Source organism: Protopterus annectens, chromosome 3.part1 (assembly GCF_019279795.1).
Source record: "Protopterus annectens isolate FY-2018-M chromosome 3.part1, PAN1.0, whole genome shotgun sequence".
NCBI classification, from domain to species: Eukaryota; Metazoa; Chordata; order Ceratodontiformes; family Protopteridae; genus Protopterus; species Protopterus annectens.
In genome coordinates this window covers 1,447,134,095-1,447,161,057 of record NC_056732.1, presented here as the reverse complement: position 1 = coordinate 1,447,161,057, position 26,963 = coordinate 1,447,134,095, and the positions used below count along the sequence as shown (strand labels likewise).

The following is a 26,963-nucleotide window of genomic DNA, read 5'->3' as shown; positions in this document are numbered from 1 at the left end:
GAAAGGACGAACACAATGCACTTTATTTACACACGAAAAAAATGCAAGAATTTAAAAAAAATTGTGTTTTTTGTTATAGGTGGTCACCACTGAAAGGGGGTGTTATGTTAACAACAATATTGGTGCTTTGGAAACAGAGTGCCAGCTCAGGCTTAATGCTTTGAAGCTACCTGGTTTGAATGATGGGGTCTCTCTGATGCCCATTTTAAAGTTAAAAGCAAGCCAGGTTTAAGCATGGGATAGGAGAGAGAAGAACAACACTAACATTTTAAACATTTAAACATTTATACTTCTTAATAAATATACAAAATATGGTAGGATCTAATGAAATTATTTATTTATATATTAATTTATCAAGGTTTTGGTTCATTGCACAAGTTTACTGCATGTACATGGTATATAAAGACTTTTTCTGCCTGTTTCTTATGCATTTTAAACTTTTCACATTTTATTATGGACAACAAGGAGTGGATTTTAATTGATATTCATGATTGATTTGTAATCAGCTTTGTTTGTAAAAAAAATTTTTGATTGGCTGGTTCCATATTTAATTAATCAAACAGTTTATTATTTAAAGGAAATGCTTGTAACACCAAATGACTCTGAAGAAGCCAGTGTTGTAATCTGGTGAAAGCGCTTAGTCATTTTGGTAATGTTTTAGTGTTCTATTAAATCTGTTTTTTACACACCGTTTAAGACTACCATTCTTGTCCTTGGTGGTTGTTTTTATTTTTATTACAAGTCCCCAAATGATGTGGGCATCGTACAGAAGGGCCTCACAGCCCCTCGCTGAGACAGATGCCTGGTGTCAGAGTCACGGCCTCAAGCTCAATGCCAAAAAAGTGCAGTGTCATCCCCTTTGGTAAACACTCTGTACCCATGAACTACCACATAGGCAGCAATCTACTTAACTCTGAGTGTGTGATAAGAGACCTTGGGACCCAGATGGACAGTAGTTTCACCTCTGATAGTCACATCGCCACAGAAGTCAGGAAGTCCTTCTACGTGACACACCTCATCATAAAAGGTTTCTTATCCGGGGAAAAAAGAGGTCATTGTTCCCATCTACTTTACACTCATTAGAACCATTATAGAGTACAATGCCCTTTTGGAATGTACCTCACAAGACATCTGCAGAAGCTGGAAAGGCCACAGAAGTACCTCACAAAGAGGATTACTGGCCTCAAACAAATGCCCTACACTGACCGTCTCAAAAAACTCCAGCTTTACTCTGTAGCATATCGCCTACTCCGATGTGATCTCTGCCTAACATATAAAGCTATGTCAAACCCAGAGCTGTTGGACATGCTACACCTAAAGAAATCCCAATCCCTCCGAGCTACACGCTCTAGGGACCTAAACCTTGTCACCACAATAAACAAGACATGCTGGAGGGATAGATTCCTGTCCCAGAGACTTCCTATACTCTGAAACAAGCTACCCATCTATGTCAAGCAAAGTTCTTCATTAGCACTCGTCAAGAAAAATCTTGATGAGTGGACGGGAAATAGGAAATACACCCCGGGTATCACTTATGTGTATCTGCTCGACAGTGGCACAGGAAAATAACTTTATTGGGTGGCGTAAGCCAGGGAACCTAGTTGACTAGGCTAACGTAGGCCCTTGGGCCGATAGCCTAGTACCTACATATGAACATTATGCGAAAATCTTGACAATTGAGAGTTATATTGTATATAAATTTTGGTATGGTATCATCATGAGTCTGAGTGATTTGCAACGGTGTTTCGCGCAAGACAGAATTCTCAGAGCAAAGTTAAGAGGGTAGGTACAGTAACACCTCCCCCTTATTCCAATACCCAAGATGTCAAGTACAGTCACTGAAAAACGGGAATTGACCATGTTTGACAACATCCACGGTCAGTACACTTCAGTCTGCGTTTCTGCCTGTCCTTTGTCGCGACAAGAAGTTGTTTAAGCAGCATGCTATCAATGCGTTTGCATTTCAATTTCTTCACGTTCAGTTTTCTAAAAGAAAACGTAAATGTAATCCATTAAACTCTATGCTATTTCGATCCCACTCTCAGATACTGCAGCCCTTACATTAATAAGGTTAACGGGAGGAAACCAGTCAGATGACGTAACACATTTCCCCCGGCAAGTCTCAACCAATAGGAATGCAGCCATGCTAACCGGGATCGCTGTTGACAGTTCAGGTGTTAATGTGACTGCTACCTGATGAACCGCTGTCCCTGGGACATAAATGTACACTTGAACTTGATTTACTGCAGCCTCACCCTGATGTAGGAAGGGTCATAGGTTTGAATATAAGTATCTGCTTCTTCCTGAATCTTTACACACAGGGAGTAAGCGTGAATAACATCATCAGTGGCTCCAAAGTATAACTCACTGAACAGTCTGGCATTCGCTAAAGGCGCTCAACAAGCAAAGAAAGTAAGTTACACAACTGTACTTTTTCGCTCAATTAAATATCTCTTAGACATGTGGGCAAACAATGCAGCCGACCATGTATTTTCCATTGTTAGTAATATGCTGAATTAATTACATGAGCGGTCGATGTGATTACATTTCGCCTGGTTTATAGAACCGCCTTATTTTCCATAGATGACATCTAACAGTTGTCTGTATTCGTGTGTTACTTGCGCTGGCTAACAACATACAGCGGATAAGTGTTTATTTATATAGTTAAATTACTGGTTAATTATAAGATAGCGTGCCTTGCGTGAATCAGTGCAACCTCTGGTATTTATCTTCGTGGGTATTTTTCTCTTGTTTTGTTCACTATATTTATACGAGACACAAACCATCCCCTCCTTACCTTGTAGTCTTCAGTTTAACGTTATAGTAATACTTTAGAGTCATGTGACACAAGCGACAGCTGTATTGTGTGACTACTGTCTTAGCTAACATCTGTGGAGAATATATGGAGCCCTGAATTGATCTCGTTTACTCGTCTGTGTATTTTTCTCACAGCGTATTAAGAGAAAATAGCTATCTTCCAACGAGAATAGCAGGGCTGTGAGATAAAATGATAACATAGTTTCAGGAGTTGTTGGACTGTGAAACTAACATATGTAAAAGCTCACTAGGGCTCTACTTTTTCAAATTCCCAAAATGGATATTTTTCACAAAGGCATACAAGACAAAATCCACTCACAATCAGTGCAGAGTTAGAGGTCACTTTTTTCAAAATAAAGTCCATTGTTGGTATAAATTTGAGTTGTTTTATTGTTTTGTGTTATATTAAGGTACCACAGATAAATAATAATTACTTTCGCAATCAAGAAAGATAGAAAATATTTTTTGTCCAAAAAGGACATTGTTTTACATAGTTTTTCCCCCGTAGGTCACAACTGTCCTGTCCAAACAGGTAGGGTTCTGTATAAAGAAAGACAAATATTTCAGACATATATCTAATTTAGTACTAAAGTATATTTAAGTGTTTGCTAGAAGATTTGTCAAGTTGGTGATAGCTCAGTGGATGTGAAGATCCTGTGGTACCTATTGAAAAGAGCGGGGGAAGTTCCCAAATGCCCTGGGCAAAATTTCCACAAGTAATATAAATACCACATAGGGTATCCCCTTAAAAGAGGCCACTAACCTAGTGGGAGTATCCCTGTCAATAAAGAACAAATGATTAAAATAAAACTTGAGTGGAGTTCATATAACTGGATAGGAAACAGAAAATATACCTCTGGGGTTCCACCTGTGCCCCTGCTGGACAGGAGCTTTGGGTGCTGACTTGTCTAAACATGGGCTAAACTCTTGGCTAGGTTTATAAGGGCCTCAGGGTCAATAGCCTTGTAACTTCCTATGATCTTATTAGCAATTTCAGCTATAGAGTAAAATTTGGCCTTCAGTTTATTTGTTTTAATTTATGTATTAGTTGTATAGGATCACTAGACAAAAGCCTTGCCTTAAATCTATATTAGTTTCAAAGGAATAAATGTGGCTTTTCATTTTCAGTTCAAACATGCCCCTTCAGGAGTAAATTCAATATTATCTCCCACCATTAACAGGTATTACTGCTATACAATGCTATTTTCCTTCATTTTTAACATTTGAGAATTCATGGCAGTGAATACTGATGATAGATGCTATGTTTTGACATTGCATTTCATTGGGCCTCATTCTTATAAGTAGAAGAGAATTCAGGTTGAGAAAAAGAGACTACGCATGTAAAAAGATCCTGCTTAAATGTAGGCCGTTCCTTCTCCAGGTATCACAATGCGTAACCTCATCAGTATAAATGGTAGTAAAAACATACATTAGATTGAGAAACTTGGTCAAGTAATAGGTGTAGTGGCTGCTTTGTCTCATAGGTATGAAGTTTCTGTTCTGCATTTATGAACTTTAAATATGTCTTTAATAATTCTTCTGCTTTCTATTAATTGTTGTAAATCCTACTTCAGATTATAGTGTCTCATAGCTACCCGGCCTGTAAGCTTTGTTACAAGGTTCTTATGTCTCCTATAGTTTTTATCCAGTTATATGAACTAGCTCCAATTATGTCTTGTAACCGATTTCACCAGCAGGCTAGGTAATGGGTAAACAGTGCCTATGTTCGGGTCCACCCAGTTAATACATAAATGAACAAAAATAAATAAGTGGTACTTGTTTGCTGTTTTATAGTGTTGTCTAATGAGTAGGGACTATGATACTTATCTTTTTGTGTCATGAATTGCTATTGCTTCAGTTTGATCTTGCTCTCCGGCGACTATCAGATGCTTACAGACTCCTCAATTTGATGTTTCCTTTTTGTACAGTATAATTTTTTGAGTTTGATGCCTAACACCTCTTTTGGTTGATCTGTCAACCTGATGAAATATTCTGCAATACTTTCAAGAAGGGTCACAAGGAACCATTAATATTTAACAAGGCTGATGTTACTGAGAAAACTGGACTGTCTAAGGGGTGTGGTAGTGAGTCTCTCATCTCATAAAATGGTTCATCATTTCCTTGCAAAACTCACCCCTGAGGGCATTATTGTGCAAGGGTTGCTAGTTATTTTGCATTTGTTTTTACTAGTATTTGTTTGTTTAGCTGTATTTTTATATTTATTTATTTTTCTAGTTATTTATACATTTGTTGACTGTGATATAACACTAATCCAAGTGGACCATTTTCAGTCTCAGCTTGGGATTTTATAATCAGCAGAGTGCAGAAATATAGCCACTCAGGTGGAGTAGAGGGATAAAGCCCTGACTGCAATCCAGGTGACCATTTGGTTGATGGTCCATATTATGAAATGTAAGCAGTTTAGAGTAACATGCAATCCAGTTTATCAGCGAGCTTTTCGTAGAGCTAAAGTACATAAAAGTGACTAGGACCAATCTGAAACAATGTGCCTCAGATTCTTGCAAATTTTATGTTTTCTAAAGGTGGAGGAGTGTCAATATTCACCAAGGATATTCACACCACCAGGCTAGTTGCCCACCACAATGCGTCTGAAATTCTCCAGGTGCAACTAACACTAGGTAAGACTGCAATCCAAATTGTAGCTTGCTACAGATCCCCCACCATACCTCAATATTCTCACTACACCTTTTTAAACACACTGGAAAATATTAAGATAGAACCAAACACCCTAATACTGGGTGATTTTAACTACCCTGCCATTAACTAGGAAAACTACTCATGGACCAGCACCTTTGCCCAACGGTTCTTGGAATTCATAAATTCCAATGCCCTAGATCAACTAATCCATAGTCCCACCAGGGGCTCCAATATCCTAGACCTGGTCATTACCAACATGGGAAATCAGTGCTCCACACCTATGGTCACCCCCTCGTTAGTCAGGTCTGACCATAAGCTAATCACCCTTAACATCCACATCCCACCCCCAACCCCCAGTAAGGAAACCTCCATAAACAACTTCTCCAAAGCCAACTTCATGCTACTCAAGTCAGAAGTGACAAACTTCATGACACCGATGCAGACGGGAACTGAAAGTTCAACTGCTGAATCCTACACTAAGGCACTGTATAAGCACATCCGCTTATGCATGAATCGTGCCATCCCAAATAGAACCAAGATGCTCTCATCCACAAAAAGGAAGCCAATCCGCTGGTCCCCTGCTATAAACAAACTTTACAACAAAAGGAAGAAACTGTTGCAGAAAAGAGGAAAATCCCAGGATGCAAAAAACTTCCTTACCAGCCTCAGTAAGAAACTGAGATCCCTTATAAAATCCTCCAAAGCTAGTTACGAAAATAAAATTGCCAAAGATTCCAAAGACAACCACAAGGCATTCTATAACTATGTCAAGAATCTAAATGGCAATGCTCAGATCTGCTCTGAGCTAAAACAAAATGGCATTAAATATACTGATCCCAGGGATATTGCCAATATCCTGGCAGATCGATTCAGTGCCAACTTCACCCCCCTCTCACCCCCTAAATGGCCCATCTCAATACTGGAAGATTGCCAAATTCCGGTAATAACGGCCACACAGGTAGAAAATGCACTCTCCAAAGCTAAGAATACAGCATCCATGGGACCAGATGACATCCTGGGCTGTGTACTACATGAACTACAAAATGAACTGGCACCCCACCTAAGTGTCATGTTTAATCATAGCCTCACCTCAGGTTTCATGCCCACTGAGTGGCGCAGATCTACAGTTATCCCACTCCACAAGGGGGGGATCCACCTTGGATCCCGGAAACTACCACCCCATCAGTCTGACAAGCCTTATCTGCAAGGCCATGGAGCATATTATCATGGAACTTATAAACAAAGACATTAGCGACCTTCAAACACTGGACCCCACCCAGTTTGGGTTCGTGAAGGGCCGATCTTGTCTCCTGAACCTGATTGACTTCTTTGAATCAGTCTCCAGAGCCATGGACAAGGGTAAGGTGGACCACACTGCCTATCTAGACCTTGCCAAGGCCTTTGACACCATCCCTTACTCTGGAATCATAGATAAAATTACTAAGCTGGGCATTAATCCCTACGTCACCCAATGGGTTGCTAACTGGCTTACTGATAGAACCCACACTGTAAACGTAGCCAACTCCAAATCCAGCTCTAGACAAGTGACAAGTGGAGTACCTCAGGGTTCAGTCCTGGGACTGCTCTTGTTTGGCATCTACTTCTCTGAAGTACAGGCCAACACTAAGGGACTCTGGATAACAAAGTTCGCAGATGACTGCAAACTGGGAGCCATTACTGAATCCCCAAATGATGTGGATACTCTACAAAAGGGCCTTGCAGAAACAGATGGTTGGTGCCAGAGCCATGGGCTCAAGCTCAATGCTAAGAAATGTAGTTATCCCCTTTGGGAAAAAAACATGTACCCGTGAATTACCATATAGGTGGCAGTACACTAAACAAGTGTGATAAGAGACTTAGGGACACAGGTGGACAGTGGTCTCACCTTCGATAACCACATCGCCACAACAGTCAGGAAATCCTTCTATGTGGCACACCTCATCACTAAGGGCTTTTCATCCAGAAAAAGGGAGGTCATTGTCCCACTGTACTCATCCCTCATTAGACCCATTATAGAATACAACGCCCCGTTTGGTATGTACCTCTCAAGACATCTGCAACAACTGGAAAGGCCGCAGAAATACCTCATTAAAAGAATCACAGGCCTAAAGAAGATGCCCTACGCTGACCGCCTTAAACTCCAGCTATACTCTTTCGCATATCGTCTACTCAGAGGCGATCTCTGCTTAACATACAAGGCCATGTCAAACCCAGAGCTGTTGGACATGCTACACTTAAAGAAATCCCAATCCATCAGAGCCACACGCTCCAGGGATCTAAACCTTGTCATCACAATAAACAAAACATGCTGGAGGGATAGGTTCCTGACCCAGAGACTCCCCAGACTCTGGAATAAATTGCCCATACATGTCAAGCAGAGTGCCTCTTTGGCCCTCTTCAAAAGGAACCTTGATGATTGGATGGGAGAAAGGAAATTCACCCCGGGGATCACGTCGTCGCCCTGCTAGACAGGGGTCCAGGGAAGTAAATAGTGTGGGAAGAAATAGCCAGGGAATTGTTATGGCTAGGCTTGTATAGGCCCTAGGGCTGATAGCCTAGTACCAACCTATGAACCTATGTGTTATTAGTCTCAAAGTTAAAGCTAGTCCAGGTCTTGATGTCAATCAAGTCAATGAGTGCATTTGTCAAAACTTTAGCCTGTGTTAATTTTAAATGCCGTCACACATTTAATCAAAAAATGGAGCATAGTTAAGGGATAGATGATTTATCTAGACGGATTTAAAATAGCATTTTTTTTTTTTGAATGAGAGGGATTATTTACTAGTTATGTTTAGGAGAAGGTTATACCCAACAAACACTATAATAAGTCCGAAAAGCAAAATTTTGTAAGTGATATGCTAGGTTGCCTTTTGAATTGTATAGCTGCCACATGTCAATGCAGAGGTGGTACAGATGTTATAGTGGCAGAAGTTAAAGTAAGTTACATGATGAAAATGTGCAGTTTTGAAAGAGTACAAGATTCTTACAAAATGTTAAATAAAATATGTTGCTATAATAAAAGGAAACATCGTAGGAGAAGAAATCAGTGTTGTGTGATTTTTGTACATTAAAGTTAGTATAGAGTTTTAGAGCTGTTGTTTTGAAGGAAAGGTGAAATGATGTGCAAGAGAATAGTGATGTTAAGACGTTAGTGGGAAAAGCTAGCTATTAATATTTTTATACTAAGTTGGTTGTAGAAAGAAATATGTTTAACTAGGGAAAATTTTATTGTTGAGTAGTGGTCTGCAGTCTGCATGTTAGCCTGCTAGGTGGAGCTGTTTGGATGGTTTTTAGCTTGGGTTTATAAGTAAAGGCATGGGGAGAGAGGGATAGGGAGGCAACTGGAAGAAAGAAACAAGGAAATAGAGAGGAGTAATATTTAAGGAAGTGTTAAGAGGGGCTTATTCTTTCTGACTAGCAGAGATGTAGTGTCAACTTGATAATGAACATGAGCATAACTAGGACTGGTTAAGGTATTGTTTATGCTCTGTTTAATAGTTTGGCAGTTTGAGATATCTGAGTTTTTAAATTGATACACTGTCATAAATCTGAAAAGCAACATTTTGTAAGGGGTATGTCAGGTTGCCTTTTGAATTTTATAGCTGCCACATGTCAGTGCAGAAATGGTACAGCTATTGTACTGCCAGGAAGTTAAAGTAAGTATATGATCAAGGTGTTTGCAGTAATAGCGACTACTTAAAGATCATTATCATGAGCATATAGGAAGGGCACATCTGATATATTTTGGTAGTCTAATGCCAGACACCCTAAGCCCTATTACCATTTCTGCTGTTGGTAGGCATTTCCACTGTAAGTGAATCTGTGTAAGATCATAGGCTCCTTGCAGGGCAAACCATGACAGAATAGTGGAGAAAAAGATGGAAATCAGTTTGCAGGCGTAAGTAAACAAGATTAAGCTGGTGGGACGGCAGATATGTTGAAGTGACTGCCTGCCTAGTTGCCTGAGTGCTGTATGTTTGTGGTGTGTGTCCTTTTGTGCTCAAAGTAAAGATCTTGTAGTTCTTTTGCATAGAAATGATAGCCTGTCCACATCAGATTAGCATAACACAGTGCAGATGAGATTTCTAAAAAGAGAGAAGGGGAGAAGAAAGCCCTGGCCGCATCTGCCTTTGAAAAGGAGGTTAGGGAGTCATTTAGGTGTTAGAGGAGCCCAGTTTATCCTTGCTATCTTGACTGCTACTGAAACTTGATCTGCATATCTCATTGAATTAAAAAAAACGCCTGCTACAGTTACTGAATAAGAACTGTATTTATTGAGCAACATTATTTAACAAAGACTTCCTCAGAACAATTAAAGAATTACATAACAACCGTACTATATACAAAACAGTAAATCATGAAACAAGGTCATATAACAACTCAAACACCAAGAAAAATATCATACTGATGTAATGCTTGCAAAATATTACACAGATAACTATTCTGTAATATTGTTTTATTTCGGTGTAACCGTATACTTCATAACTTAGATGAGTTATGTTTTAGCACTTTTGAAATTATGTAATGTTTTAACCCTAGTAGTTGCATGACATTCAACCTGAATTGGCAAACCATTTCTCAGTATTCTAGCTTGGTTACTCTTGCATCACTTCTTTGATTCAAATCCACCTTTTCTTAAATACAAAATAAGAATTTTTGGAAATCCTTACATTTACAAGCATGTTTCAAAAGAACATTCAGCATTTTTTTCTTGATGACATATATATGCTCATATATTTTTGTGCATAAATGTCTTTCAGTATTTCTAATATAGAAAGGATTGTATGGAAGGCATTTAGCAAGATCCTTTAGTTTTGCAGTCAAAGTGGCCATTGCATCCTAAAACCCAGGAATAACCACTAAGAACCACATTTGGTGAATCATAAATATACTTGCAAAACTTGAAATAACCACCAAGAACCACATTTGGCAAATCATACATTTACTTGCAAAACCTGAAACAGCCACATTTTAAATAGTCCCATATAGGTTCATAGGTATATACTAAAGTAATGATCACCAGGGTTTTTGTAAGTCTAGCTGTCTAACCCAACCCAGTTGCGTGCCCTTGTAACTTGTGCATCTAAACTGGAGGTTAGTTAAGAGTGGTAAGATAGTTCAGAGTTGCTAAAAGGTTATATGTGAGGGGTATGTTAGTTAGGGAATGTTTACCATCAGTATTTGTCTATAAGAGACATGGTGACCAGACCAAGGGGGATTTATGATTTTTCAGCCAATGTTAGGGATGGACGGTGCTTCAGATGAATGGGGAGCATATTTCAGAGCATGAGGATTCTTTTGCCAGCATGTTCTGTTTATGTTGCAAGCAAAGTTTAAATCCCTGGCTGTACTGTTTCTGGTGCTGTTCATTTTGCAGGTGTGCAAAAGCTCCATCAGGGCTGGATCTAAGGATACCTTATATGCCAAGCACAGATCACCTCTCGGCAACCTGTAGGAGACCAAGTATACAGACAAGGCTGTAAGGTGATATGTATAGGACGATGCGTTAACACCATGGATTTTCTTTCTGCAGAAGTGTGCTTAGCCTCAGGGTCTGTTTAATGTTCTTATTATGTTTATGACAAACCCTGGCCGATCTTCAGTTTTTGCCCCAAGTACAATTTTGCTCTTATCAAAACTCTGTTCTTCCCCTGCCTATATAAACATAACCTGCATCCTTAAAATTGGTGTAAACCTTGTCTCCCTGCCTTGTTTTACTTTTCCAGCTACTTCTATTTTTGTGTTAATGATAAAATAAAAAAAGAATAAAGAAAGAAAGAAGGACAAAAGCTCCAGAGGCCTGGATTCTAGTAGAAAATCTCAATTCTTTTATTTAGGGACTCATGAGCCCTGCTGTATGCAATATAATTTTTTTAAGGGAAGAGCTGTTATATTTATACAAGTCCAGATGAAAGGAGGTGGATGGAGAAGAATGAGGGCTATTTCTGGTTGGAGAGCTGACAGGGCTGGACCAGTTGTGTGCCTTCCTCCACCAGTCGATCAGATGCTGGATAGCCATACCACTTTGAGACTAACAGCAGATAAATTTTTCAAGAAAACAGGCAGCATTGTTCAATATTGGTCCCAGTCTGTTGCTCATTCTCCTCAAATTTCTGGCCACAGGTTTCTGAGCTGGACCAGTCTGTTCATTGACAGAGACTTGTGATAGTTTAAAAGTTTAGAGCTAAAGTGCACAGTAAAATATGGAGTTAGGAATGAGTAGCGAAGAGTTCGGTTCATAGGTTCATACTAGGCTATCTGCCCGAGGGCATTTATAAGCCTAGCCAGAATGTGCTTGGCTTTCGCCACCCATTTTAAATTAATTTTGCTATGCCCTTTTTTGAAGTTAGTATACTGTGCCTCTGTCTAACAGTGACACAGAAGTGATACCCGGGGTAAACCTACGATCTCCCATCCACTCATCAAGATTCCTCTTGAAGAGTGTCAATGAGGGACTCTGCCTAACCTGGACTGGGATTTTATTCCAGAGTGAAGGGAGCCTCTGAGTTATGAATCTATCCCTGCAGCATGTCCTATTTATTTCAGTGCTGAGGTTCATGTCTCTCGAGCGTGTAGGTCAATGGGATTTGGATTTTCTGAGGTACAGCATGTCCATTAATTCCGGGTTGGACATGGCTTTATACGTCAGGAACAGATCGCCTCTGAACAGGCGGTATGCCATTGAGTAGAGCTGGAGTTTCTTTAACCGGGCAGCATATGGCATCTGTTTGAGCCCTTTGATCCTCTTGGTGAGGTACTTTTGGGGTCTTTCCAGTTGCTGCAGGTGTCTGGTAAGGTGCATCCCAAAAGGGGCATTGTACTCAATTATGGGCCTGATGAGGGATGAATAAAGAGGCACGATGACCTCCCCTGATCTAGATGTGAATCCATTCATGATTAGGTGGGCTATATAAAATGTTTTTATATCCACTTTGGCCACGTGGTTTTCAAATGAGAGATTGCTATCAACTTGGGTCCCCAGTTCCCTAATTACTTCTTCCGTACTTAATGGAGTACCACCTATGTGGTAATTTGTGGGCACTTTGTTTAAATAAACAGCCTCTGGAAGCCTCGAACACAGGACTCTGTACATTACAGTCACATTAGTTAACCACTAAGCCATCATAGCAGTTAGCTGTGCGACCATCTGCTGAATGTATCTTTACAGTGTTAATAAGTATCTCAAGTAAAAATATAACAATACAAGGTGTTAAACCTTTGCATTATTCTTCCTAAATCATTTGACTGTATAACTGTGATATTGCTGTTTAGTCTTTATCATATTCTTAATCAATCATGCAGCAGTGATGTCTGCTTAGTGCAGCAGTTTGCATTGATATGTACAGCATTTCACTCTTGTTATAACACCATAAAATGGTAAGATAACAGCTTGCTAGTGGTATAGTTATTTGGTCAGGTGGTAACATGTATAATAAGGGGAGAGGACAGTTAAGGAGGCAGGTGAACAGAGGTGTATGAAAAACATGGTTTAAATGACATGCTCAGAATGGAGTGTGTATAATAAGAACTGTCATTATGGGAATTATCTGTCTGTTTTGCTGTTACCAGAGAGATACAGATGTTTGCAGAAGTTGTCATGTAACACCAGCATCTACTAGCTATGTTCATGTGCCTGAAATGTTTATATGTTCAGAGGTTACTACTAGGTTTTTGACATGGTGGGCCATTTATACTCTAGCCACATGATCCCACATTGACTTTACCAAGACATAACTTAATAACAAAACCCCAATATAATGAATTACTATGGACCAAGTTATGTCACCATTCCATAAGGTTTCAGGGGCTAGACCAGTGGTGCACTTATAACTGCCCATCCAGTTATCCAGATTGCATTTAAAAGGGGGTCAAGAAACTACTGTGCTTTTACTCCAAAGGGAGTCTATTCCATAACAGTCTCTGTGATAGATATCTATCACATACATCAGGTCTTACTTATATTGCCATTAAAGTTCAGATCTCTTGAGTGGGTATTTAGGGTGTTGTTAGTTTTGCGGATGTGAAATACGTTACATAGAACCAGATCGTTTGAGTGTCTCTAGGCTAGGCAGACATCTCCACTGAAAAGTTGATAGGGCATGAAAAAGAGTGAGAGTACATTAAGGTGGTCAGTGTAGCTTAACCTTAATAGTCTTAGTAAGGAAATGTTGTAATCTCTCAGGCTGGATCATGTGCTTAAATAAGTACAAAACAAAAGGGGAAATACATTCTTTAGATTGATAAGAGAGGAGTAGAGAGAGAGAATGACTTCCTGCATGTATAATATATACCCCAATGATTAGTCTGGCTATATAAACGTATTTACTAGCAATAGTGGTAATATGGTGGTAAAAAGATAGTTCATGTCAATAAAAGTGCCCAAGTCCTTATTGAGTGATTAGTTTTTGGAGAGGCACTACCTATATGATAGGAAAATGGGTGCCTGAGTTTGCCAAGGGATATAATGCTGCATTTCTTGTCATTTAATTTGAGGCTGTGATCTAAGCACAACCTGATAGTGTCTGTTAGGCCCTTCGAGAGAATCTGGTGGTCATTTGGGGTGTTTATGACAGTTCCCAGTTTGCAATCATCAGCAAAGTTCATAGACAACAGACCCCGTGGTGTCAGCATTGATGTGAGACCAGTGCAGAACCCTGGGGTACACTACTGATAACTACTCATTTGGTTGACTGTGTGCCTCCAGCACTGTTAGATTGGACTGTGTTGGTGAGCCACTTTGCCATTGAAAGGGTGGCAAAAGGGTTTACATTTAGTGTAATTAGTTATAAATGATGCCACAATGTGTAGTTGTAGCAAAGGCTTTGGCCAAGGCCAGGTACATAGTGTGAACTGATTTGCCTGAGTAAAATGTCTCAGTGACTTGTTCAAAAAAGTCCAAAAGGTTTAGGAGGCAGGATCTGCTTTTAGAAACCCAAACTGGTTTGGGTCCAAGGTTTGAAGATTGCCTGTGTCTTTCTTAATGATTTCCATAAAGATGATGTGCTCTTTTGCCTTACTGATAAAGTTGGTGAGGCTTATGAGTGTGCATTTTCCCAGATCAGTAATGACTCCCCCTTAAGGAGTGGGATAACTACAACAGTTCTTCATAGCTCTAGCTCAAATCCAACGGAGAGGCTAAAATTGAATGAGCTTAATAAAGAATCAGACAGACAATGTTTGGTGCTGGCAAGAAGACAACCTGGCACATTATGTGGCCTCATGGAGCTAGAGTGCTTATCTTTGGAGAGAGCACTTAGGACTTGCTCGGTGGTTATATGTGAATGGCATAGGCAAGCTAATGTGCTGTGAATAATTAGGGAAATATAGGAGAGTAATGTTTTTTGCTGAATTTGTCTGATAATATGTTGGCTATGTTCTTGGGTTAAGTACATGGGGTTATTCTGAATTAACTCAAGGTATTGTTGGGTATTATTTCTGAGATTCCTGACATAGTTGTAGAAAGCTTTGTGGTTATCCTTAGCATGGATGACAATTCTCAATTCATACTTGCTTTTGGATAATTTGATTTTGTTTATAAGTTCTTTGTTGATCTTTTTGAGTTCTTCTTTATGTGATGGAGTTTCATTTTGTTTTTTGTTCTATGAGTCTCTTCCTCATATTGTATAGCTTGTTGATAATGAGGTAGGACAAATGGGTTTGCTCTTAACTTTGGCACTATATTTATGACTTATGGGTACTGAGGCTTCAATGCAAACCTGGAGGTAGTCATAGAATTTATCCATGAATATGGTCATGAGAAAAGTGAGGCGGGTGTTTGAATTTCTTCAGGTCATCGGTTAGCTGGAGTAGTCTCTGAAAACAGAAGGGTTATGAGGTAAAACAGCTCTTGCACTTAAAATGTTACTGCACAGTAGTCAGGTGTGACAGATGATTTGTTAATTATAGGTGCTGAGCATATGAGGGTGGGCCAGGTAGGAGAGAAGCAGGTCCAATATTTTAGATCCCCTCACTGGGGTTTGGACTAGTTGGCCTAAAGAATGGCATTGATGAAGTCAAGAATTTTCATGTGAACATATTTATGGTGATATAAGTCGTCTAATTAATGGACATTGAAATCACCCAAGAGGATAGTGTTGGGCTCTGCAGTGAAGGATGTCAGTTTGTCTAGGTATGATACCAAATAATAAAAATCGCCACCAGCAAAAAAATGATCCTGATCAAGATGAGAGAAATGAATAGCATAAAAATAATAACAGATTCCGTTCAGGATCAAACCAAGCAGTCAGTCAATACACACCAAAGTTTGAGCAAAATGAATGTCTATTCAGACCTTGTACCAAAATCCAAATACGAAAAGCACAGTGCAAGAACACACAGTAGAAATCTGTTCAGACTTCCAGAACCTCTTCGTAGCTATTCATAAATATTCCACAACCAAAGCTAGTTATATGAAAAAAGACTTATATGAAATTTTTATTGAGACAAAACGGTGAGCGCTTTCGCTATGTAGCTTTTTCAAACCATTACAAGTGTGTGCTTCAAGCAACTGAATATATATCTCAATATTAAATTGATTAATAAGATAATTGAATTATCATTTAAATAATTAATTAGAAATATATGAACAAAATATATGAAGACATAAAGATATCTATCAAAAACAATAAAAACAAATAAAACATACATGGAAGTCTGAACAGATTTCTACTGTGTGTTCTTTGGATTTTGGTACAAGGTAGTTGCCAACAAAATGGTACAGTTTCTTTTTTTGTGAGAGGGAAGTGAAGGAGTTCAATATCATTGCCTGTATTATCAGCCTGGAGGTGGAATGGTTTCTTAGGAATACAGATATAACCCCTACAGCTACACTGTCCAATTCGACATTGGTTCTGAAGGAATGGTGGGCATTAAATTCCTGCACTGAAGAGGTGCTTTTGCTGTTCTGAAACCATGTTTCAGTAAGCATGCATATATCTATCATACTTTTCAGTGTTTTTAGAGTGGAGCAATGAGACCTTAACATTGCTTTGATTTTGATTGATTATGTAGGTGATTTCATGAGACTGACCTTGCCTAAAAAAAGCATGGGGGGGGGGTTCTGTTTACTATGTGGAAAACATGAGAAGAGTGATGCAAGTCATCCCTAGCAAAGCATCAGTGGTCATCAGACATCTCCTCTTAGGCTGATATATATTGGATCCCCTTAGAATGACACAGTTCCTAAGCCAATAATTTATTTATTTATTTATTGATTTTACATTTGTTGACCAGGAGTGTCCGGCTGAGCTATTGCCCTTTTTCAGCGGAGGCCCAGGGAGAAAAGCTCCAAAGATATATAATGCAATAAAAATAACAATACAGATACATTTCAATAAAAATAGCAATAAAGAATTTTGGTAGTTAAAATACTTAAGCTACATACATGCATAGTTGTGACAGATAAAACAGTACTCTAAACAAAAAGGAGAATGTTAAAAAAAGTAGAATAAGTTGTATGTTTTGGTTTAAAAAGAGAGTTGAGTAAATATAAGGTTTTATATGCAGAGTAGCAGAAACTTAAAAGGTTACATAAGAATTTCAGGGAGCAGAGTATAACTTTGGAGGTTGCATAGGAACCATACGATGAAGTAGTTAATGGTAAGATTTAGTAAGTTAGTTTGACTGTACTATACAAGGTAGGTAATAATCAGGGAGGGTGAGTACAATGGCAGGACCAGTGTTTTTAAAGTGGTCTTTGGTTGCTAGCTTAAATTGTTTGGGGTGAGTCAGGGACCTTATTTCTAGTGGGAGTTTATTCCATGCAGTAGAGGGATGGTAGCTATACAAGTTGCAACCTATGTTGGATTTGGGTTTATGGATTTTTAGTAGGTCTTGGGTTGAGCTTTGGAGAAGTCTGGTAGGGGAGTAGTGAGAGATGAGAGAAGATAGACTTGGGCAGAAATCAGGCTGATATAGGATGGAGTGTATGATTTGGAGTTGAGATTGTAAGAACAGGTGAGGTAGTTCGGGCCAGTTCAGGTATTTTAGGGAGAGACAGTGGAGAGATTTATATGTTTGTTGAGCTGCAAATCTAGCTATTTTGTGGTAGGTTGATTCTAATTTGGTAAGTAGGGAGGAGTTCAGATTTGTGAGTATTTGGGAACAATAGGTTAAGCATGGTAGAAGGTAGGCATGGGTAAGAGAAATCCTAACTTCAGTAGTTAGGAATTTGTTGTTCCTGTACAGTGGTCCTAGCTTTTGGTGTTTTTTTTATACAATTGTTAACTTGAAGATTGAATTTTAGTTGGTCATCAATGGTAATGCCAAGGAGTTTTGTGCTAGTTTCGACTTCTGTAGGAGTATCGTTTGGGGACCTTATGGAGAAGGAAAGTTTAATGTGGTTTGCCGATTTAGGTAGAAAGAGTAGTAATTTTGTTTTCTTAGGGTTGAGGATGAGCTGATTATTAGTGAGCCATATCTCTACTGAGTTGAAAGATGTCTGGGTATTTGTTAGGACTTCTAATGGGGAATTAGCAATAGTTATGACTGTAGAGTCATCAACGTATTGGACAATGTTAGAATGAGGACAAGAGGAGTGAAGTGAGTTGGTGAAGATATTAAAGAGTAGAGGTCCAAGAATGGAACTTTGGGGAACACCAGTTCTTACTGAGAGAGGGGTAGATAGTGCTGAGTCCTGTCGTACTAACTGGAGCCTATCAGTGATAGCTAGAGAACCATGCAACTGTATCAGGGGAGAAGTTTAGGTCTACAAGTTTACTAAGTAGCAGAGTGTGTGAGACAGTGTCAAAAGCCTTAGAAAGGTCAAGGAATAGACAGGATATGAGTTTGTGATCATCTTTAGCCAGGGCTAAGGTGTTGAGAAATGATAGTAGAGCTGTGGTTGTACTATGCTTGGGACAGAAGCCATGCTGTGTTGGAGTGAGAAGTTTTTCTTGTAAGAGATAATGCATAACTTGTTTGTGTATACATTTCTCAAGGATTTTGGAGAGAGGAGAGAGGATAGCGCTAGGTCTGAAATTAGATATTTCTGTGGAGTTACCTCCTTTATGAATAGGAAGAGTGTAAAACTGTTTCCAGATAGAAGGAACATCAGACTCAGAGATGGAGCAATTGATTAGTATAGATACAGGCAAAGCCAGGGAGTGTGCAGCAATCCAGAGAAAGTAAGAAGGAATATTGTCTGCTGATACAGAGCATGGTTTGAGCTTTGAGAGTCGAGTTCTGATATAGTCAGTGGAGACAGGTTTGAGAGAGAAGGAGTTTACTGAGATAGTGGTTGAGGGGTGTATAGGGAGGTTTGAATTGGTGTTGTTTGAGATGTTGGGGTTAAATAGTTTGGAAATGGATTTGATAAAGTAGGTGTTGAAGGTATTGGCAGTTTCTTCAGGTGACTTGTCAGGACATGGGTTTGGTGAGGTTGGGTTTCCCGGATGTAGTATTTGGTTTATAGCATTCCAGAATTTTTTTGGATCAGATTTTGTTTTGGGGGATTATAATAAAAGTATTTTTTGTCTTTGTTGATAATTTTTTTTTGTCTGATTTCTAAGTTCTTTATACTTTAGGAGGTCAGCTGGAAGTTTGGTTTGTACCCATGTTTTCCATGCCCTATCTCTGGATTTCATAAGGGTACGGGTGGTTTTAGTTAGTCAGGGTGAAATGTTTGTCTTTAATCGAACTTTTCTCAGTGGGGCTAGAGAATTTAAAATATTTAGGAAAGTTTAGTTGAAGGCATTTCCTGCTTCGTGAGTGGGAGCTGAGTAAGGAAATTCCAGTTAATTCTAGAGAGGAGGGTTTTAAAAGTGTCTGGGTTAAAGGTAGAAAGGTTGTGTCAGGTGATAAGCTGATGTGGTTTGGGGAGGTAGGTGATGTATCATAGCACTTTTATAGGTGAGTGGTCGTTCAGGGCATCAGGTAGAGTTTCAGGGTTATGGTATTTGCTGGGGTTAGAAACAAGTATCCAATGTATCAAGGAGCTTGATGAATGAGAGTTATTAGTATGGGTAGGTTTGGAGATTAGTTGTGTAAATCCATGGAGGTTTATGTGTTTTGGAGGGTTTGAATTATTAAGGTTATGCCAGTTAATGTTTACGTCCCCAAGAAGGATAGTTCCATTAGGGAAATTTAGGGAGAGATATGACAGTACACTTTCCATTAAGGGGATGTTGTCCCCTGGTGGAATGTATATGGCTACTACTGTGATGGTAATAAAGTCATTGGGTTTGAGGTTTGCTATTAGTATTTCAGCAGATGTAAAGGAGGGAATTGGTTCTTTAGGATGGGAGACAGTGAGGTAGTTAGAGTAAACTAAAGTAACACCTCCATCTTTTTTCTTTAAGCAAGTATATTATAACCTGGAGGAAGAATGTCTTTATCTTGGTTTTGTGGTTTAAGCCAAGTTTCTGGTGACAGAGATAATGTCTGGGGTATGAAGAGATATCCAAGCATACTGGCTTATTTTGTTGAGCATACTTCGAGTATTGATAGAAAAGGAGATTTTCTTTTATGGCATGTATGGCTGATATTTTGTGGGGTGTTAGGAATAGTGGTAGGACCTGGGTTTAGGTATATATCACCTGACAAGAGCAGAGTCCTTGGGGAGTCATAAGCTTTCATTTTTTTGTGGGTAGTTGTGAAAGTATTTTGTTTAATACTTAGATGTACTATGGTTGAAAGGAGGAATTAAAGTGAATTATATTTTGCTTACCGGGGGGGGGGGGGGGTTGGAACTTGAGGGCCCTAAGATCTTGGCACACTAGAGGTAATCAACTGTCATTGTCACTTCTCGGCATGATGAGTGGAGCATTTCTGTGCCTGACTATGGATTCACCAATGACCCAGTCAGTGTCAGATGTACAAGCTTTGCACTGATGCCTTAAGGGCTACTGCATGTTGGTTGTGTGACCCATTTTGTGGCTGCACTTACTGTAATGTCATTACCTGCTGTATATTGCTTTACACCTATTGATACTGGGTAGCAAGCAGGACACATCTGTCCCCTCTTTTTGAATGGTATACTTCATACTTCCTCAACTCAAAGCAACCCCAATGATTCAGAAAAAAGACATCATTTCTCCAGCTCAGTTTTGCACATTTTTAAATGTGTTAGTTGATTGATTGACTGAATGGCCAGGCTGATAGTCCTTGTACTACAATAATACTAATGCAAAGATCATTGCAACATGACAACGTACACTTTTTTCCATTTCAAACTTCCAACAGTCTAAAATATTAACTCAAAATTCTAAAAAACTTCCAACCTTCTGAACTGAGCTGCCTAACATTACTTATGAAACGGTTCATATTGATCACTGCTGCAGTAGCCTTAGCCATGTGGGTTATATCCTGTCAGTTCGCAAAGCTTCAGGGCACTCTCGACATGCCCAAGCTGTAAGGCAGCTAGAGAATAGCTGACTAAAAGACAAATTGGTGCAAAGACCTTTTACTGCTGCCTAAGAGTATGCTCCTTTCAGGCTTTTGAGGATCGACATTTGGCTTGTGCTTTTCATTGCTGGGCAGATAAGTTCCCTTTGGAGAAAAACCTTCCATTTTTTTTTTTATATTTACTATGTTTTATTACCTTTCTCTTCAGGAGAGTTATTTTAAAGCTATGAGTGTTGTATTTTAATGGACTGTCTCAAGACTGTACATTCATTGTTTCTGTCAGTTTTAAAGTAGTAAATTAACTAATAACATATTTTCTGTGGAGAAATTGTGTTTAGTTTTCCACTGTAGGGCTGCCATAGTGTTTCAAAGTGCTTTTTACTGTGTTTTTTTTTTCTGTCAAAAAAGTAACTTCCCTGGACTGGTAGTTTTACTGTCTTTTACTGCTTGTCTTCCTTGGAAAGAGGCACCATTTTTGGCTTGACTACAGAACAGATTGTTGATTCCATGGTTGGTCCTTCTTCCAGCCGCTAAAAGAAAATTTAAGCAAACAGGCTTTGCCACCAGAGCAGGCTAGCAATTTGCTTCAGCCACAGGTGGGTGACTCTTCTGTGATAATTTGTTGTAAGAGTAGATACAAATGTGAGCACACCAACACAACCAGCCAAAAGACAGTTAATCCAAAACAATGTTTTATTCCAAGGATTAGTGCTTTTGCAGGGTTACCGCTTCATCAGATCCAGAACAAAAATAAAATCACAAAGCACATCTTATAAAAAGGAAGTGAAAAACACAACCAGTCAACAATTTACATTGATAAAACAATTAGCAGAAGTCACCGCCTCTTAATTAAGGCTGGTCTGAGAGGAACCCCAGAGTTTAAACCTGGAGGCCTATGTGCCTGTAGAGATATAATCCATTTAGCCTCAAGCATTTCCACGTCATATTAACATTACCTCTCCTATTAATAAGTACTGCTAATTGTAAAACCTAAAATGAAAAACATTATGTCATGTTGAAGCTGCATGACTAGCTAATGCATTAGTAAGAACCTTATTACGAATATTACCTAAGTGCTCTAAAATATGTTCTCTTAACTAGCGTGTAGTCTTTTCCACATAAAAACACTGACACGCATAACAGTTAGCTAAATAGACTAAGTTATTACTCCTGCATGTAGCCATAAATCTGTGTTCATAGGTTCATAGGGTCATAGGTTCATACTAGGCTATCTGCCCTAGGGCATTTATAAGCCTAGCCAGAGTGTGTTTGGCTTTCGCCACCCATTTTAAATTAATTTTGCTATGCCCTTTTTCGAGGTTAGTATACTGTGCCTCTGTCTAACAGTAACACAGAAGTGATACCCGGGGTAAACCTACGATCTCCCATCCACTCATCAAGATTCCTCTTGAAGAGAGTCATTGAGGGACTCTGCCTAACCTGGACTGGGATTTTATTCCAGAGTGAAGGGAGTCCCTGGGTTATGAATCTGTCCCTCCAGCATGTCCTGTTTATTTCAGTGCTAAGGTTCAAGTCTCTCGGGCGCATAGCTCGATGGGATTTAGATATTCTGAGGTGCAGCATGTCCATTAATTCCGGGTTGGACATGGCTTTATACGTCAGGCACAGATCGCCTCTGAGCAGGCAGTATGCCACTGAGTAGAGCTGGAGTTTCTTTAACCAGGCAGCATATGGCATCCGTTTGAGCCCTATGATCCTCTTGGTGAGGTACTTTTGGGGTCTTTCCAGTTGCTGCAGGTGTCTGGTAAGGTATACCCCAAAAGGGGCATTGTACTCAATTATGGGCCTGATGAGGGATGAGTAAAGAGGCACAATGACCTCCCCTGATCTAGATGTGAATCCCTTCATGATTAGGTGGGCTATATAAAATGTTTTTCTAACCACTTTGGCCACATGGTTGTCAAATGAGAGATTGCTATCAACTTGGGTCCCCAGGTCCCTAATTACTTCTTCTGTACTTAATGGATTACCACATATGTGGTAATTTGTGGGCACTTTGTTTTTGCCAAAGGGGATGACTATACACTTTTTGACGTTTAGCTTGAGGCCATGGCTCTGGCACCAGTTGTCTGTTTCTATGAGGCCCTTTTGGAGGATGCTTGTGTCGGCTGGAGAGTCGATTATGGCACCCAGTTTGCAGTCATCTGCGAACTTAGTCAGCCACAGTCCTTCCATGTTGGCCTGTACCTCAGAGAAATATATACAGAACAAGAGAGGTCCCAGGACTGAGCCTTGTGGGATGCCACTTGTAACTGGTTTGGAGTCTGACATGGCTCCAGCAATTCTAACCATGTGGGTTCTTTGCAACCCATCTAGTGACATAGGGGTTTATATTTAAGCTGGTGAGCTTATCTATAATGCCCGAGTGGGGTATTGTATCGAAGGCTTTTGCGAGGTCCAGGTAGGCTGTGTGGACCACCTTCCCCTCGTCAATGGCCTTGGTGACTGTTTCAAAGAAATCAACCAGGTTTAAGAGGCAGGATCTGCCCTTAACAAAGCCAAACTGGGTAGGATCCAGTGTCTGCAGGTCCTCAATATCTTTATTTATGAGGTCCATGATGATCCTTTCCATAGCTTTGCAGACCAAGCTAGTCAGGCTTATGGGGCGATAGTTTCCAGGATCCATTGAGGCACCATCTTTGTGGAGAGGGACCACTGTTGCTGTATGCCACTCTTTGGGTACATATCCTGTAGTAAGGCTGAGATTGAACAGTAGTTTTATGTTTGGGTTTAGCTCTTCTTGGAGTCCATGTAGGACGCAGCCCAGGACACTGTCTGGTCCCATTGATGCTGTGTTTTTTGCTTTGGAGAGGGTGGCTCTTACCTGAGCATCTGAGATGTCAGGGGGGCAGCACTCTGCTGGGATAGATATTTGCCCTTTTGGTGGGGAAGGGGGGGAGAATTTTGCACTGAACCTGTCAGCTAGTATGTTGGCAATGTCTGTGGGTTCAGTGTATTTTTTGTCATTTTGGACTAATTCTGAGCATATCTGGGAATTCCCACCCAGGTTCCTAACATAACTAAAGAAAGCCTTGTGATTATCCTTAGTGTCCTGTGCAATTTTTGTCTCGAAGCTGGCCTTAGACGATTTTATGAGTGCCCGTAGTTTTTTGCTAATACTGATCAGAGATGCCTTCCTTTTTGGGATTTTGCTCTATCATGTAGTAGCTTCCTCCTTCTATTGTATAGTTTGTTTATGGCTGGGGTCCACCAGACAGGATGTCTGCTTTTGGAGGATTGGGTCTTGGTTTTATTTGGGATTGCATGATCCATGCATTCCTGAAGGTGTTCATAGAATGCGTTTATAAAGGATTCTGCGGTCTGGGCCATATTTTTCACAGGCCCGGGGGCTTTGAAGGATTCCACCTCAGTTTTGAGGAGTGTGAAATTTGCTTTAGAGAAGTTTTTCACTGTGGTTTTCAGGGCAGAGGGTGGAGGCGGGATGTGAATATCCAGTGAGATTAGTTTATGGTCTGATCTTACCAGTGAGGGATACACTTCTGGTCTGGAGCATAGAGTCCCCATGTTGGTGATGATCAGGTCCAGTATGTTTTCCCCTCTTGTGGGAGTGGTAACAAGTTGTTCCATAGCGTTTGAGTTTATAAATTCTAGGAACCTTTGGGCTAGGGTGTTGGAGCTAGAGTAATGCTCCCAGTCTATGTTTGGGTAGTTGAAGTCACCCAATATAATGGTGTTTGGAGAGACCTTCATATTTTCCAGTGTTCTCAGGAAGGCCGAGTGGGGTTCCTGGGTTTGGGAGGGTGGTCTGTAGCAGGCTATAAACTGGAAGGCAGTTTTACCCACTGTTAGCTGCACATGGATAGTTTCTGATGCTTCATGTTGTGCCACCAACCTGGAGGTGTGGGTATCTTTTACGAATATTGATACTCCCCCTCCTTTTGTAGTACGGTCCAAGTTTTGGGGCCGAAAAGCATGGTATGAGGTATAACCTGGTAGTGCTGGGGTGCTATCGGGAGCCTTGAACCAGGTTTCTGTTACTGCACAGATATCAATGTTCTCCATGCTAAGGAGAGTTTTGAGTGCGTGCATCTTGAGGTTTAGACTTCTGGCATTGAGTAGCATTACTCTTAGTTTCTTATCCCTTGTGATACCTGTGGAGGTGGGTTTGTCTTTTGAGCCTTGCCATGCTGGTGTAAACGACCTGAGACGTACCTCCTTGGACTACATGAAAAGAGACATTGAGGAGCTCTCTGATTATGTAGCCCAGGCAGGTATGACCCTGACCTTGAGCAGTATCCTACCTTCACCAAGAATGATGCCACAATACGAAGATAAGATGATCAGCTTTAATAATTGGCTTAAACTCTGGTGTCATTCAAAGGGGGTCCAATGTCTGTCTGCCTTGGATGACATGCTGGACAAGCCACTTGCACCTGTCACCCTGGGCTTCCGGATATTGGCAAAGGCTCTTGCCACCCCTATAGTGCCTTTTTAGGCAAGGCTCAAATTCTAAACCTACCACCCTAGAACACAAAAAGGAAAAAACTAAGGGTAATGCTGCTCAATGCCAGAAGTCTCAACCTCAAGATGCCGAGGCCCTTCTCAGTATGGACAACATCGATGTCTGTGCTGTGACTGAAACCTGGTTCAAGGCTCCTGAGAGCACCCCAGCACTATCAGGTTTTACATCATACCATGCGTTCCGGCCCCAAAATCCGGACAACACCAAGAAAGGAGGGGGGTGTCCATATTCATCAAGGGCACCCATACAGACCATCCAGGTGCAATTAACCATAGGCAAAACTGCTCTGCAATTTGTAGCATGTTACAGGCCACCCTCTCAAACTCAGGAAACTCACATAGCCTTCCTGAAAACACTGGAGGGGATAAATGTATCTCCAAACACCATCATACTAGGTGACTTCAACTACCCTAATATAGACTGAGATCACTACTCAAGCCCAAACACTCTAGCCCAATGATTCCTGGAGTTCATAAACTCAAATGCCATGGAACAACTAGTCACCATCCCCACAAGAGGTGAAAACATACTTGACCTCATCATCACGAACATGGGATCACAATGTTCAACCGGAAGTATACCCCTCACTGGTGCGATCAGCTCATAAACCAATCTCACTGGAGGTCCTCATCCCGCCCACCTGAGATAAAAAGACCACAGTGAAGAACTTCTCAAAAGCCGACTTCACACTTCTAAAGACTAGTGTGGTCTCCTTAAGGCCCAAGCCGGCGGTAAACATTACCCAAGCCGCTGAATCACGCCTTCTACCAGCATCTACAGGACTGCATGGATCAGGCAATCCCAAACAAAACAAAGACTCTTTGTACCAAAGGCAAGCGTCCAGTCTGGTGGACCCCAGCCATAAACAAGCTCTACAACAAAAGGAGGAAGCTACTACAAGATAGAGCAAAATCCTTAAAAGGTAAGACACCTTTGATCACTATAAGTAAAAAACTAAGAGCTCTCATAAAATCATCCAAGGCAAATTTTGAGAGAAAAATCACTAAGGACTCAAAAGACAATCATAAGGCCTTCTTTAGCTATGTTAGAAACCTGGGAGGAAACTCCCAGATATGCTCAGAATTAGTTCAAAATGATGTGAAAATTACTGAACCTACAGACATTGCCAATATACTGGCTGACAGGTTCAGTGCCCCCTCCCCAAAAGGAGAGATATCTATACCAGAGGATTGTAGCCCCCAAACATCTCTAACGCCCAGGTGAGAACTGCTCTCTCTAAAACACAGCATCCATGGGACCGGATGGTGTCCCCTGTGTGCTCCACGAACTCAACGAGGAATTAAACCCGCAGTTAGGACAGTTGTTTAATCTTAGCCTCACCTCAGGATCAAGGAGTGGCGCAACTGTGGTCCCACTTCACAAAGGCGGTGCCTCCACCGACCCTGGAAATTACCGTCCCATCAGCTTGACAAGCCTGATCTGCAAAGCCATGGAGAGGATCATAATGGAACTCATAAATAAAGACATAGGGAACTTGCAGACTTTGGATCCAACCCAGTTTGGCTTTGTCAAAGGCAGATCATGCCTTTTAAACTTGGTCGACTTTTGAAACAGTCACCAAGGCCATTGATGAGGAAAAGCAGTCCATACAGCCTACCTCGACCTGGCAAAGGCTTTCGAC

The 26,963-nt window shown here is 40.4% G+C and overlaps 1 protein-coding gene across 1 annotated transcript in view; it reads left to right on the top strand.

The window, feature by feature from the left end:
• Positions 1-2,155: 2,155 nt before the first annotated feature.
• The window catches only part of ABCB1 (ATP binding cassette subfamily B member 1), a 1,009,232-nt gene continuing 984,424 nt past the window's right edge, over positions 2,156-26,963 (top strand). The window contains exon 1 of the mRNA XM_044067521.1: positions 2,156-2,412. The gene's annotated coding sequence lies outside the window, so the exon portion shown is untranslated. The remainder of the gene's footprint in view (positions 2,413-26,963) is intronic.